The sequence below is a fragment of the Equus asinus genome, chromosome 25 (genome assembly GCF_041296235.1).
Source record: "Equus asinus isolate D_3611 breed Donkey chromosome 25, EquAss-T2T_v2, whole genome shotgun sequence".
Lineage (NCBI taxonomy): Eukaryota > Metazoa > Chordata > Mammalia > Perissodactyla > Equidae > Equus > Equus asinus.
In genome coordinates, this window is record NC_091814.1 from 16205658 (window position 1) to 16221269 (window position 15612).

At 39.1% G+C, this 15612-nt stretch overlaps 1 protein-coding gene across 5 annotated transcripts in view; it reads right to left on the reverse strand.

Moving 5' to 3' along the window:
- GATAD2B (GATA zinc finger domain containing 2B) overlaps positions 1 to 15612 on the reverse strand; it is an 85259-nt gene that overhangs the window by 68640 nt on the left and 1007 nt on the right. Inside the window, exon 1 of one of the 5 annotated variants that reach the window (XM_044757854.2) lies at positions 15428 to 15447. The exons of 3 other annotated variants lie outside the window; for them this stretch is intronic. The gene's annotated coding sequence lies outside the window, so the exon portion shown is untranslated. Of the gene's footprint in view, positions 1 to 4868; positions 4965 to 15427; positions 15448 to 15612 lie in introns of those variants that run through there. One more of the 5 variants, XM_070497360.1, reaches the window with a different exon arrangement.

A 15612-nucleotide genomic window follows, 5' to 3' on the forward strand; every position in this document is an offset into this window, starting at 1 on the left:
AGATTCCTCAAAAAACTAAAAACAGAACTACCATACGATCCAGCCATCCCACTACTGGGTATTTATCCAAAGAGCCTGAAGTCAGCAATCCCAGAAGTCCTGTGCACCCCAATGTTTATTGCAGCACTGTTTACAATAGCCAAGACGTGGAAGCAACCTAAGTGCCCATCAACAGACGAATGGATAAAGAAGATGTGGTACATATATACAATGGAATACTACTCAGCTGCAAAACAGAACAAAATCATTCCATTTGCAATAACATGGATGGACCTTGAGAGAATTATATTAAGTGAAATAAGCCAGCGAGAGAAAGATAATCTGTGTATGACTCCACTCATATGAGGAATTTAAAACTATGGACCAAGAACAGTTTAGTGGATACCAGGAGAAAGGTGGGGTGGGGGGTGGGCACAAAGGGTGAAGTGGTGCACCTACAACATGACTGACAAACATTAATGTACAACTGAAATTTCACAAGATTGTAACCTATCAATAACTCAATTAAAAAAAATAGAAAAAAAAATACTGTACTGTTTTGCAGGTTTAAAAATTTCACGGTATTATATATATATATCCCCTTGCAACTCACTTTTTTCTTTAATGTCACCTTTGATATTTATCTAAGTTTATACATGTAACTAGTTCATCTTAAGTGGTGTACAGAATGCCAACTACGGGCATACCACAATTCCGTTGTCTATTTCCTGTTCACTCAACAAATTAATCACATATTATATGGCAGGCATTGTTCTAGGTGCAAGGGCTATAACAGTGAATAAGGCAAAATTCTTCCCTCCATGGGGTTTTACTCTGATGGACACTAGCATTTTCTCTTTACTGATATTATTTCCCTTTCCCAAGTGAACTCTCAAAAGTGGCTCTAAATTGGGGCTGGCCCCATGGCCAAATGGTTAAGTTTGTACGCTCCGATTTGGTTGCCCAGGGTTTCAGTGGTTCAGATCCTGGGCACAGACATGGCACTGCTCGTCAGGCCACGTTGAGGCGGCATCCCACATGCCACAACTAGAAGGACCCACAACTAAAATATACAACTATGTACCAGGCAGCTTTGGGGAGAAAAAGAAAAAATAAAACTTTAAAAGTGGCTCTAACCTAATTTTATCCAAAAAATGAAGAATATGAAGAAGAAAAAAGTCATCTATTTAAGTAAATGGAAGGGAAATCCTTTCCACTTCATTAAAGTTTGTTTAAAGACACTTTCTTGCCACAACTAGAAGGATCCACAATGAAGAATATACAACTATGTACTGGGGGGGCTTTGGGGAGAAAAAGGAAAAAATAAAATCTTTTTTTTTAAAAAAAAGACACTTCTTGTTAATCAAAAGAAATAAAACTCCCGGAATAAATTTCACCCCAAATATCACAATGGTTAAGCTTTCAACATTTTAAAATTAGAACCCCCTTCACAGTTGCGCCTTCATTCAGGCTTACACTACAAGTAGGTTAGTAGTGATGATAAGACAACTGAAGCCTCCATTTCTTTTCCTCTTCATTTCCAAAAACCAGTGTCAAGCAGTAAGAACAGCGGTTCTAGATCTTTTGATCAATCAACAGAAGGAAATATCTTATCCAAAACTTAAGAGAACTGATATTAACAGGCCCAGAAGACAAGCTTTGCTCCTTGGAAGCAAAACAACAGACTTCCTGGATAGGAATTAAGCAAAATACCACCACCGAGAATAAATTAATGAAAGAGTCTCCAACGGTCTTTTAATCTCAAAAGAGATGGTAACTTTGAACACATCTCATGCCCTTGAATTAGTCAAATTTCCTGTCACTCCTTAAGGATGTTTATGAAAACCAAGTTTGTTTCATTTTACTCCTGACAGTAAGCTCTGAATAGGGGATAAAAGAAAGAACATATGAGCAGCCATGGTACCACCAAACGTAATCCCCCTACTCTGACCCTACTCTGGGCAAGTGAAGGCCTACTAATAAGTGTACTAAACAATATTTAAATCTACTGAATAAAACAAATCACCCCACCCTAAAAGCAGACAAATGGGAGGAGGAGGAAGACAAAGTAGCGACCCATCGAGCAAGAAAACTACTCAGAAAGGAAATCTAAGTCATATAAGGCATTTTTATTTGGCCATATCCATTTTAACATCCCCACTGCCTGAAAACAGTATGACTCTGCTGATGTAGCAGTGTTTGGCTCACTGCCTCTGCCTATTGGGAGTTCAACAAGAACTTTAGTAAGGAGTTTCCATGTTAGCAGTCAACTGGGAACTGTGCACGCTCCTTACTCCTGAAGTTGTAGTGATTTAAAAAGAATGTGGTAACAAGAAATCGACTTATTACAACTTTCATGTTTAGACTGACGATTGAGAAGTTTGAGGGACATTTCAAAGAAGAAAATTCTTCTTTTAAAATGCTTACTCCTCTGGACCTTGAGAGAATTATGTTAAGTGAAATAAGCCAGCAAGAGAAAGATAATCTGTGTATGACTCCACTCATATGAGGAATTTAAAACTATGGACCAAGAACAGTTTAGTGGATACCAGGGGAAAGGTGGGGTGGGGGGGGTGGGCACAAAGGGTGAAGTGGTGCACCTATAACATGACTGACAAACATTAATGTACAATTGAAATTTCACAAGATTGTAACCTATCAATAACTCAATAAAAAAAAAATTGAAAAAAAAAATGCTTACTCCTCTTTCCAACAACTGGCTACAGTCACAAGGCTAATCAAAATCCAAAGATATCTGCTTTGAAAGGAAATGCTAATAAGGTACACAAGCGTTCCCAAAGGCGCTTGAAGACAGTTCGCATCACTGTCCAGCCACGCTACTTCCCTCAAACTTGGATTTAAATACAGTTGTTTTAGAAACTCTCACAGCCTGTTGGTATGAACATAAACTGGTACAAATTCTTGGAAGATAATTTAATAATATCTAGCAAAAATTTAAGTGTGCATGCCCTGTAGTCCAGTAATTATATTTCTAGGTATTTTACATATGGATATACTAAAATGTATAAAGACGTCTGTCAGATGTTTCACTGGAACCCCGGTTATGACAGTACACATATACACATAAACTAGAAACATCCTAAATGTTCCTCAAAGGGAACAGATTAAGTAAATTAAAGTATAACCATCAATAAAATATTACACAGCCACTAAAACAATGACATACACATTTGTCTCATATATGTATACATATATATGTGTGTGAGCCTTGGATTTTTGGACATAATTTGGGATTTAGGACTACAGAGGATTACAAAACAGACTTCATGAACTAGGTAATCACCATTCCGAAACTAACTTTAACAACCTAGTAGTACTCAAGTTATGTTTATTCAATGCTAAGAGAGTAAGAGTAATGAAAGTCATTAAAGAGCAAAACTTGTAGGCAATAGGAAAGGTACACAGCCATAAAACCAAATATTCTTTCCCAATGTTCTGATATCCATGAAAAGATTTTCACCCTTAAAATTCTGATTTAAAGAATAAGTAAATTCTCTATGTACAGATTCGAAAAAAATCTCCTATATCATTAAATAAAAAAAGCAAGATGTGGAAAACTACGCTACTTTTGTATAAAAATAAGAAAAAATAAATTCATATTTGCTTATATATATTATACATGTATAAAGAAACCCTGAGATGATAGAAAAGAAAGGAATAACAGTGACGGGGTTTAAAACTAGGCAGCTGAGAAACAATGAGAAACTTTCAGCTGTATACCTTGATTTTTTTTATAAATTTAAACCAAACTTATTAAGATAAAATGTTCCAGCCATAACAAAATAATTCATTTATAGAAGCAAAGCTATTTGGAGTAAACTTGATTTTAATGCCATAAAGAAAAGTACTGTGATCCAAGGAGCTAGGTGAAATAAAAACTCTGACAGGAATCAGCTGCCATTTGTAATAACAGTTGCTTTTATATTGTTTGGCCCATATAAAAAAAGTATGTGAACAGAAAAACCCGGCCTAAAACTCATATGGCATCTCAAGGGATCCCAAATAGCCAAAATAATCTTGACAAAGAAGAACAGTCAGAGGACTCACACTTTCTGATTTCAAGTTACTACAAAGCTATAGTAATGGAAATAAACTGTTTGATTTTTATTTGTGGCATAAATACAGACATACAGACCAATTAAACAGAATAGAGAGCCCAGAAATAAATCCTTGCATATATGGTCAAATGATTTTCAACAAGGGTGCCAAGACCATTCAATGGAGAAAGTACTGTCTTTTCAATAAATGGTACTGGAGAAACTGGATATCCACATGCAAAAGAATGAAACTGGACTATTACCTTACAGCATACACAAAAATTAACTCAAAATGCATCAAAGACTCAAACGTAAGAACTAAAACTATAAAACTCTTAGAAGAAAACACAGGGAGGAAAAGCTTCATGACATTGGATTTGACAACAATTTATTGAATATGACACCAAAACACAGGCAACAAAAGAAAAACTGGATCTCACCAAAATTAAAACCTTTTGCGCATCAAAGGACACTATCAATGGAGTAAAAAGGCAAATCACAAAATGGGAGAAAATATTTGCAAATAACATATAAGGATTAATAACCAGAATACATAAAGAACTCCTACCACTCAACAAAAAAAAACCCAAATAAAAAAGGGACAAGGATTTGAACAGACATTTCTCCGAAGAAGATATACAAATGACCAATAAGCACAAGACAAGATGCTCACCATTACTGATCATTAGAGAAATGCAAATCAAAACCACAATGAGATACCACTTCATACCAATTAGAATGGCTTTTATAAAAACAAAAATACAGAGCCAGTCCTGACGGCCTAGTGGTTAAAGTTCAGTACTGCCACATAGAAGAACAAGAAGGACTTACAACTAGAAGAATATACAACCATGCACTGGGGCTTTGAGGAGGGAAAAACAAAAGAGGACGACTGGCAACACATGCTAGCTCAGGGAGAATCTTTCCCTGCAAAAACAAACAAACAAACAGAAAATAACAAGTGTTGGTAAGGATGTAGACAAATTGGAATCCTTGTACACTGCTGGTGGGAATGCATATGGTACAATCAGTGTAGAAAACAGTATGGAGGCTCCTCAAAAAAATTAAACACAGAATTGCCATATGATCCAGCAATTCCAACTTTGGGTATATACCCAAAAAAACTGAAAGTAGGGACTCAGATATCTGTACAGTCGTGTTCAGAGCAGCACAGTGTGTTCACAAGGGCCAAAAGGTGGAAACAACCCAGGTGTCCGCCGACAGATAAACAAATGTGGTATATAAGTAAAATGGAATATTATTCAGCCTTAAAAAGAAATGAAATTCTGACACATGCTACATGGATGAACCTTGAAGACATTATGCTAAGTGAAATGAGCCTGACACAAAAGGACAACTATTGTATGACTCCACTTTTATAAGCTGCCTAGAGTAGCCAAATGCATAGAAACAGAAAGTAGAATGGTGGTTGCCAGGGGCTCAAGGGAGGGACAACGGAGAGTTATTTTTTAATGAGTAGAGATTTTCAGTTTGGGAAGATGAAAAAGTTCTGGAGATGGATGGTGGTGATGGTTGCACAACAATGTGAATGTACTTAATGCCACTGAACTGTGCAATTAAAAATGGTTAAAATGGTAAATTTAAGTTACATACATTTTACCACACATATACAAACTATGTCCTACGCTTACCATTATCTTTTTTTTTTCCCCTTCTTCTTCTCTCCAAAGCCCCCCCAGTACACAGTTGTATATTTTAGCTGTAGGTCCTTCTGATTGTGCCATGTGGGATGCCGTCCCAGCATGTCCCAACGAGTGGTGCCATGTCCACACCCAGGACATGAACCAGGCTGCCGAAGCGGAGCGTGGGAACCCAACCATTGGGCCATGGGGCCAGCCCCTACCATTATCTTTTAAACGAATGTCTAACATTTACTGAATAGTTATTATCTGCCAGGCACACAGAAGTTAAGTAAAAGATATTACAGCTAGTATGTGGTGAAACAGAAATTTGAACCCAAGACTTCCTAACTGCAGAGCTACTCTTTCCATCATTACAGTGACTGAAAGTTATTCTAGTTTAACCAAACAAAACTTTCAAGTAATTAAGTGAAAAATATCCACTAAGAGTAGCACCAATACTAGACTATTTTCTCACAGCCAGATATCAGAATTCAATTTATGCACAACACTGAGAATTGTTGGTTGAGTGAGAGTGAGAGAGAGAGAGAGAATGACTGACAAAAGCTTTTCAGAATAACTAGAAAAAGCTAACGTGGCACAGCCTAGGCAGCACGTACAAAACGTGCTAAGTAGCCCCAGTAACAAAATTAAAATGCCAACTTCCAAAGCCTTCTTCAATTAATTCATAAAGCTATAAAACAATGAATAAAAACCTCACTGTCCCCCTCTAACACCTCTCAGCACCATAACAGTACCCCTCATACAGTTCTTTTCATACCCTCAACTCAGCTGAATCCAGAAGACACCACAAAAGTCACACGTAACTACAGACACTTTGAAGTTTTATTTTTTGATACTTTATCATATTATATTTTACTCCCTCCTGTGAATATTATCAGGAATTCAGCCAGCCAGAATAGAAGGTTCAATCTGGAAATGAAGACTGCTCAGATTCTAACTTTGGTTATACTCTTCTGTGTCATCTACCACTCTATATTTGACAAGATTGGGAACCTACAATTTAAAACCAGATAGACATCAAGGCCTTGGTAGTACAGTCACGCAACAATCAAAACAGTTCATAATAGGTGTACCTATTTATGTAGAGTAATTCATTAGATTTCAAAGAAATTTTTACACTACTCTTTAGGCTAGCGAGGTCTTATTCCCTTGAACCCTCAAGGTTTTTCAAAGATGCACTTGCTATTTTTGAAAATGCTTCTGTCAACTGCAAAACATAGCCATAAAAGATCCTTTTCCAGTCACCCATATTCCTTGAAAGTTTTCAGTTCAATATTAATGTTTTATATAGAATTCTACTGGGAAATAACTCTCCAAGCCGCATGTGGAGTGTTAAAAATGCAGGCTAATGAAAACAGGATTGGATCTTAGCATAGTAAGAGACCCATATTCTTGTTTCCATTCATTTGGCAGAACATATTGAGATTTAAAACGCTCTAAAAAAGCAAAACTTTCAAATTCACATGCACTTAGCTGAGAAACTGAGCATTCTTTACTACCTGAATTATAAAATGAGAAAAGAATGGCATCAGAGGAACATACTAATTTATGTATGTACACTTAACACAGGCCACACCCTAGTACGTGGGGACTGTGTCATACTATTCACATCAAATTTCCATAGAACCTAATACAGTGCCTTTCAGCCAACCTGTTCAGGGCAATACACATGACCAACTGCTTCACCCTCTGATAGCAACACATCAATCGAGCCATAAAAATGTTACGGAATGATTAGAGAACTCCCCCTCCCTCCAAAAAATGTCATCCTATTGAGGAAATGTTTTCAGTATTTTTCACTGATAGCTCAAACAACGAGATAAAAGTTTAGAATTCAGGGGTAAACACCATTCAGGCAACTTTTGTGACTTTAAATGATATGGGACAAATTTCTCAAAGTTTTGTTTTGTCTTAATTTCAAGACCAACATATCACCTTTAAAGGACTGAAAAATCAAAAGTATCGTTCCTCCTCTCCTCTGACCCCCAGATCTGTCTGCATGTCTCACTGAAGAGAAAGAATGATGGGCTTTACAGATTTCTTAGTGTGATACTACCATCTTTACAGAAAGCAGGGGTTTCTTGCTCCTGGCTCAAGGGTTTCTCCTCACTCACAAAGTTGAAACCTTACTCTCCTGCTTCTAGCACGTTAGATGAAAGAAGGTGGGGGCAGCAGCTCAGTTACAGTTATCCTCTTAGGAACTCACTGAAGGTGAGGGTGAAGCTGGATGTACTGTGCCATTTGCGTTAGAAGATTCATGGGGGGAAAAATGACAGCCTCCATACCAGGGAATCTTCTAAAAAATATCTGGTCTGATGTCACCATACTAGTTCTCTAGAAAACCAGCACACAAAAGCAGTCAATTCCCTCATTCCAGAGTGATAACTCTTAAAAAAAATTCAATCCACAGGGGGAGGGCACTAGGGGTGAAGTGGTGTACCTACAACATGACTAATAATAATGTACAACTGTAATTTCACAAGGATGTTAACTTTTATAACCTTAATAAAAAAAAATTCAATCCACAGAGGAACTACAAGGAAGCAGAATAGCAAAGTGCAGTATTTTCAAAGCATTCAGTAAGATCACTAGTACCCTAAGTTGTTCTTTCATAGTCAAATAATTTTGAGAAGCTCTGCATGCTTTAGCCATTCGTTTACCACTCCCAACGTACAATGTATATTTACACTTGCAAGGTTCTGGGAATTAATGCTATAAAGAAATCTGCCTTAACTTAATTTAACCCAGAATTTTTCAAAACCCTATTTGACTATACAACTTTTTTCACATAAGACCTATTATTACTGAAGAGAACTATCATTGTTTTTTTTTAAGGCAAAACAAAACTCTATAGAAACGTTAAGAGAATGATAAGATCACAACTTTTGGAGTCAGGCAGAGTTGTTCAATAATATTGGACTCACTTTTTTTTTTTTTGCTGAGCAAGATTTGCCCTAAGCTAACATCTGTTGCCAAGCTTACTCCTTTTTTTACTTGAGGAAGATTACCCCTGAGCTAAGAGCTGTATCAATCTTCCTCTCTTTTGTATGTGGGTCACTACCACAGCATGGCTGACAAGTGGTGTTGGTCTGTGCCCAAGATCTGAACCCACGAACCTGGGCTGCTGAAGTAGAGAGTGGTGAACTTAACCACTATGCCACAGGGCTGGCCCCATCACCATTTTTATTAATCTGTGAGATTCCAACAAAATGACAACCTCCCTGGGAATTGAGTTCTCTCATCTGTAAAATGGTTGTAATATCTCCCTCACAGAGTTACTGTAAGAATTAAAATAGCACAAAGCTTTACACAAAGAAAGTGCTCAACAAATGACTTGATAGTTACATTTTAAAAATTCCTTTTAGGGGCCGGCCCCGTGGCCGAGTGGTTAAGTTTGCGTACTCTGCTTTGGCAGCCCAGGGTTTTACCAGTTCGGATCCTGGGCGTGGACAGGGCACCGCTCATCAAGCCATGCAGAGGCGGCATCCCACGTCACTAGAAGGACCCACAACTAAAAACATACAACTATGTACTGGGGGGCTTTGGGGAGAAAAAGGAAAAAATACAATCTTTAAAAAAACGAAAATTCCTTTTAAGTTCTGAAAGTGGCAAAAATGCAAATTTTTTTAAAATCTGAGAAAAAATTACAGAATTCATGACTGAGAGACTCCTTGAGAAGTGTAACTTCCCAGGATTTTGCAATCTTTTTATCCACTAGAATTTGGGAAAGCCTGTAAATCTGCCACACTTATGATGATATACAGGAGTACACTACACCTACTCTGATGAAAATGGATATGAGCAGAACACATGTTGTAGAAGAGTATTTATTGCTTCAATGATAAAAAGAAAGGGCCTCATGGGGCCAGTCCTGTAGCCAAGTGGTTAAAGTTCCGCACACTCCACTTCCGCGGTCCAGGGTTCTCGGGTTCAGATCCCAGGTGTAGACCTACTCCACTCATCAGTTATGCTGTGGAGGCGTCCCACACACAAAGTAGAGGAAGAGTGGCACAGATGTTAGCTCAGGAACAGTCTTCCCCAAGCCAAAAAAGAGGAAGACTGGCAATGGATGTCAGCTCAGGGTGAATCTTCCTCAACAACAGCAAAAAGGCGGGGGGAAGGTCTCATATCAATATGAACAAGAAAAAACGAGTTGTGAGGAAAGCTCAGCTTGTGTCAGCACATAATAATTAGCAACTGTACAGTGCTTTACAGTTTATAAAGCACTTTTACATGCATAATCTCATTTGATTGACAGAGAAACCTAACAAAATAGATAAAGCAGCTACTGATCCTTTCTTTCTTTTTTTTTCTTTTGAGGAAGATCCGCCCCGAGCTAACATCTGCTGCCAATCCTCCTCTTTTTGCTGAGGAAGACTGGCCCTGAGCTAACATCCACGCCTATCTTCCTGTACTTTATACATGGGACGCCTATCACAGCATGGCTTGCCAAGTGGTGCCATGTCCACACCCAGGATCCAAACCGGCAAACCGCAGGCCGCTGAAGCCGAACGTGTGCACTTAACTGCTGTGCTACTGGGTCGGCCCCTGATCTTCATTTCTAAACTGAGGAAATTTTGGCTTGGAGACTTCAAGCGATTCAACCAAGGTCACCAAGATGATAAATGGCAGAACCAAGACTCCAGCCTTGGTCTTCTGCCCCCAGAACATAACAAAAGGGGCATCTTCTGAACGTAAGCAGCATTTTCTCAACCCACAGGATTGTTCATATTTCTGGATACCTTTTAGGTGACAGGCAGCATGCTAGGCACTGGAGACACAATAGTAAAAAGACATGGTATCTTTTTCTTTCAGGATGTTTATAGACCACTGGAAGAAGACAGGCAATATTTATAAATTAGAAAGGGATCAAAGAAAGCATATGTAAGTCTCTTTGAGCAAGTCACAGAAGGCTTCCCAGAGAAAGCAGCATTTCAGATGAGATTTGGAAGCTGATCTGGGAACAAAAACTGTATTTGCTCATGTATAAACTATAAGAGAGAAAAAGTAAGGGCTGGATAGAAAGGCCAAGATGGTAAAGGGTTTGAATACTATGCAAAGTTTAAATTTTACCTTTAAATGATTGGAAACTACTGAATACTTTTGAGAAGGGGAAGTAGAATAATCATATCTCTGTGTTAAACCATCTTGAAGATAATATGATTGAGTTTAAAAAGGAGCAAGACTAAAAGCAGAGAGAATGTTAAGAGATCATGCCAATATTCCAAATAAGAGTTACTGTGGGCCTAAATTAGGAGACTGGCAATGAAGATACAGAAAAAGGTATAGATTCAGAAATATTTAGAAAGTAATGGATAAGAGAGAGAGAATTGACAATGATGCTCACATTTCTGGCTTAGGTGACTCAATGAATCACAGAAGGGGAACAGATGATGAAACTGTTGAGTTTGAGGTACCAACTGAATACAGAGGTGAATACGTCCAGCACACAGTAGACAAGCAGAAACATGGGGCTAGAGAATAGGAGAGATGTGATAATATATATGAATATATATGAAGATTTATTTACCATTTCAATGAGAAGGCAATTGTTTTTATCATCATTTGTATAATGCTTCATAGTTCACAAAACATTTTAAGATCCCATACTATGTTTATCACATTTCATACTTTTGTTATGAGGTTAAGAAAACAATTATTATTATTCCTATTTGATCAACAATGTTTACTTAGTATTAACTATATGCCAGGCATCGTTACTAGGCATTAAACCAAACACCAAAATAAATCCATGCCTTCAAAGACCTTACATCATAGGAGGGGAACCAATAAGCAATAAATGTAACTAGAAAGTATGTTATAAAGTTGTCAGTACTATGAAAAAGAAAATAGACCAGAGAAGGATTAGGAGTGAGAGGTGGGAGTTGAAGGTGCAATTTCAAATAGGGGTAGGATAAGGTCTCACTGAAAAGGTGACATTTAAGCAAAGACTTGAAGGAGGTGAGGAAATTAGTTATCTGTATTACCTCTGTGGGAAAAACTAGCTATTTCCCATTAGAGGGAATAGCTAGTGCAAAGGTCGTAAGATAAAGAATGCAACTGATGTATTTAAGGAACAAGTCAATGTGGTTGAAACGGAGTGATCAAGAGGGAGGATGACAGGAGATCAAAGAGAAGAGGTGGAAAAGGACAGATTATGTAAGACCTTATAGGCCACTGTAAAGACTGCCTTTTACTCTGAGAGAAATGGGAATCCAAAAATTAGGAGCCTTACCCAAAGTTATATAGCTAATAAATGGCAACGCTAGGATTTGACCCAGGATTTCTAGATTCTCTACACCTGTGTTCTACCATTACAACTGGTCACTTATTAGCCTACAACCTCCCTCCCAGGAAGTCTGAACTTAAATAAAAAAAGCTTTAACTTTATAAATACCTTTTAGGTAACAGATGCACAAGCTCTCCAGTTAACATTTCTAGTCCCCTGCAACCATAATGGGAATTTACTAATCCTGATGTCTAATCTAAATCCTACTAACATTCCAGCCTATATTTCGGGAGATTACAAATTCCACCTTCCCCTAAAATGAGACAAGATCAAGAAAGCTTTGATTGGGAGGCTTAAAGCATGACTTTCAGGTTCAAGTAACGGTACCCTGAATTATTTAAAAAATGTAGGGGCCAGCCCCGTAGCCGAGTGGTTAAGTTCGCACGCTCTGCTTCCGCAGCCCAAGGTTTTGCTGGTTCGAATCCTGGGCGTGGACATGGCACTGCTCGCCAAGCCATGCTGAGGCGGTATCCCACATGCCACAACTAGAAGGACCCACAACTAAAAATATACAACTATGTACCGGGGGGCTTTGGGGAGAAAAAGGAAAAATAAAATCTTTAAAAAAAAAAAAAAAAGAACCTAAAAAATGTATACTAGCCAGATTTGAAAAGTAACAAGAGAATGGCTGAGAAATGTGGAAGTACTGTTACTTTCCTTGGTAGTTTTACTGGTTAGTATTAATAACAATTAAGTTCACGTGTTGTCAAAGAAGCCTCTACAATTACTTTGACTCTTTGAGGTCTGGGATTTGACCATTTCATATCCCAAAAGTAACAAAATATGTGTTCTTATTCATCTGTTGCTTTTGCTACTATAACCCAAAACTCGATGGCTTCTTGCCAGCTGATGGCATCTTAAGGCAATGGCAAAGACTACAGGATTTCAAGAGAGACACCAAACATTACCAAGACACCATCTAAGAAGTGTATCAGACAGGTTAAGCCCTTAATGACCCTGGTCATTCCTTTCCTATTGGATGAACTCAAACTATATAAGCATATTTCATATATCCATAAGAGAGAAGGTAAAAGAATATGAAAAGGGAGCATTTCAAATCAGATCTTCTCTTCAGAGGCTTTCATCACTACACAAATAAAGGAGGCCTCTGCTTCATGAACTATGGAGCCACCAAAATCCCCAACCAGCACCCAGAGAAAAAGCATCACAGGGATAACTAAGGATAAACCAGACTATATGGCTAATAGAAGCTTCCCCACCAAAAGTCAGTGCTTTTCAGCAGAAACTGTACTTCCTTACGTATCTTTTCCCAGGCTTAGCCAATGCAGTGGAACTGCAACTTTGTGTGGCACTGTCTGATAGGTTGGATTTTTCCTAAGCAAGAGGTGGACAGTTTTACGCCAGGATTAGATTTACAGTCAATCTGGGTGTGCGTCTTTTTTTTTTCTTCCCCTCCAAACTGCCTCAGAAAATGCCTGGCTATTGTGCCTTGATATGCAATGATGCAAGGCTTTAAGTACTGGAAGCGGTCTGGAAAAGAAAGTCCCTCAGTTCCACTTATGGCTCAAATCTTAATGATTTCTCCAGCAGTTGTTTTAATCAACGAAAGCTGGTTTAGTTTTTCTCAATGAACCAAACAACATAAGCATTCTGAGCTGAGTGCAGAGGGGCTGCTTGTCAGCATGACTCTCAATAGGGTGGCTAACATGGAATATGGTCCAGAGTCTAGAATCCAGGACAGCACAGCGGCTGTTCCCTTACACATGCACCTCCTGCTTGGTGGGTAGGGCAGGTAAGGAAGGAAGAATCAGTCAATTGAAGCAAGAGGCCTGGTTTACATACAACATACAAGATATTGCTTAAAGCCAAGATGAATCCAGAGGTCTCAGGCTATGATTAGGATACTACTACACTGACTCTTCTTCCACACTGCTGTTCTCTAACCAAAACCTAACCTGGAGGTCTGGCCAGGCACAGCCAGGAAAAAAAAAGGTGGGGGGAGGGGAGACATTTGCCCAAATCAAGAGAGGGGGGCAGCACACAGGCTTTTGAATGTACTTGAAGATTATGAGGTTCAAAACAAATTTCTCACATCTCCCTCTCCCACCATCCTGTGGCCTTATGCTAAACACAGCAGTAAAAGTTACTGCCAGAACTTAGATCTGAAGAGCTGATCAGGGAACCTGGTTAACATTGTTCCCAGACAAGTATTTGAATGCAGCCACTATTCAGACCCTATTTGGACTGCCTCTAAACAGGAAGTTAACAGACATCACACAGTCAGGGGAGGCAAACCACAGTGTCATAAAGATGGATGCTGCTGTCAGCTACAAATCACTCTCACCTCATCAAACGTGTTCTCAAGTAAGGAACAGGCAGGACAAAAGTCCGTTTAAGCCTCATCTCGTCTCAAACTGGGTCACTCAGCCTACAGGTCCAGCCTTTGGATTCCTGCTAATTAATACTTATCTACTTCATTCCTTAACACGATGACTATCACTACCACTAGGCTAAAAACTACATTCCTCTAAAAACAGAAGACAGCACTAGCAGATCAGCACTCCCATTAATTATTCATACAACCTATCCACTTAAAAAGCCCAGGCCAGGACTATCCTTGCCCCAGGCCATCCCAAAACAGAGACTGGATATAGGTCACAAAAAAAGCAGCACCATTTCCAACAGGTGTGGGCCTTCCCTCAAAATCTCCTGAGCCCCTCCATAGCACCACCTTTAGCAGCTCGAGAAGTAGCCTCCTTTCCAACCAAGTACCGAAAGAAACGCCACTCTCCGACAGTACTCTATGAAGACTGCTCCAGAACCAAAAATGTAAATCCAAGTGGTTATCAGACTTCAAGAACAGTTTAGGTCAGTGTAACAAAGAAAGAGCAATAAAATTACCACCAAACCCAAACAGGTTAATCTCCAACATACAGACACCATGCTGCTGCCAGAAAATAATCAGAAGTCATCTACACTGGGATGGGGACTGGATGGCCGGAGGACAGAGAGCAGAGGGAAGATTTCTTTTCACTCTGTATCATACGCATGCATTGTCTAAAAAATAAATTTTTAGAAATAAAAATGCTTCAAAAATCTTAGAAAGCATCATCATCTCTCCAACATCTGCTTTTATCCCAGCTGCTGCAAGTCCAAATCTCTGCTGTAGTCTGGCCTGAAAGCACTGCTCTTTTCCTTTGCTGAAACATATTAAGTATCTCCCAGCTCTCTCACGCACACACAAAAGCCCTCCAAATAATCATTTATCAGAAATGAGAAAACTGGTTCTCAGGAGACTACCTGATTCTCCAGATGACAGCAGAAGAAAAGGTTGATAGCTACCTCAGTTAGCATCCACATGCCACCCACCCACCATCAATGCCTCCATCTCCACCTCAGTGCCAGCCCTGTGAGCTAACATCTTGTGTTTGGAGGGAAGGTGATGCTGGAGAAGAGTCCAAAAAAGGCTACTATACCTTTGAAGGGGGAAAGCTGTCCTGGGCCGGCGAAGGGCGCCCAAACCTCTGCACTCGCGGGAGTGGCTAGCTCCTTAGTGTATTGAGAGCAGGGAGGCAAAAAGTACTCTAAGTCCCGGGCTGGTTAGGGAAGGGTAAGTTCTAGTTCCATCGAGCTCACACACTGAACTGGGATACAGTTCCAG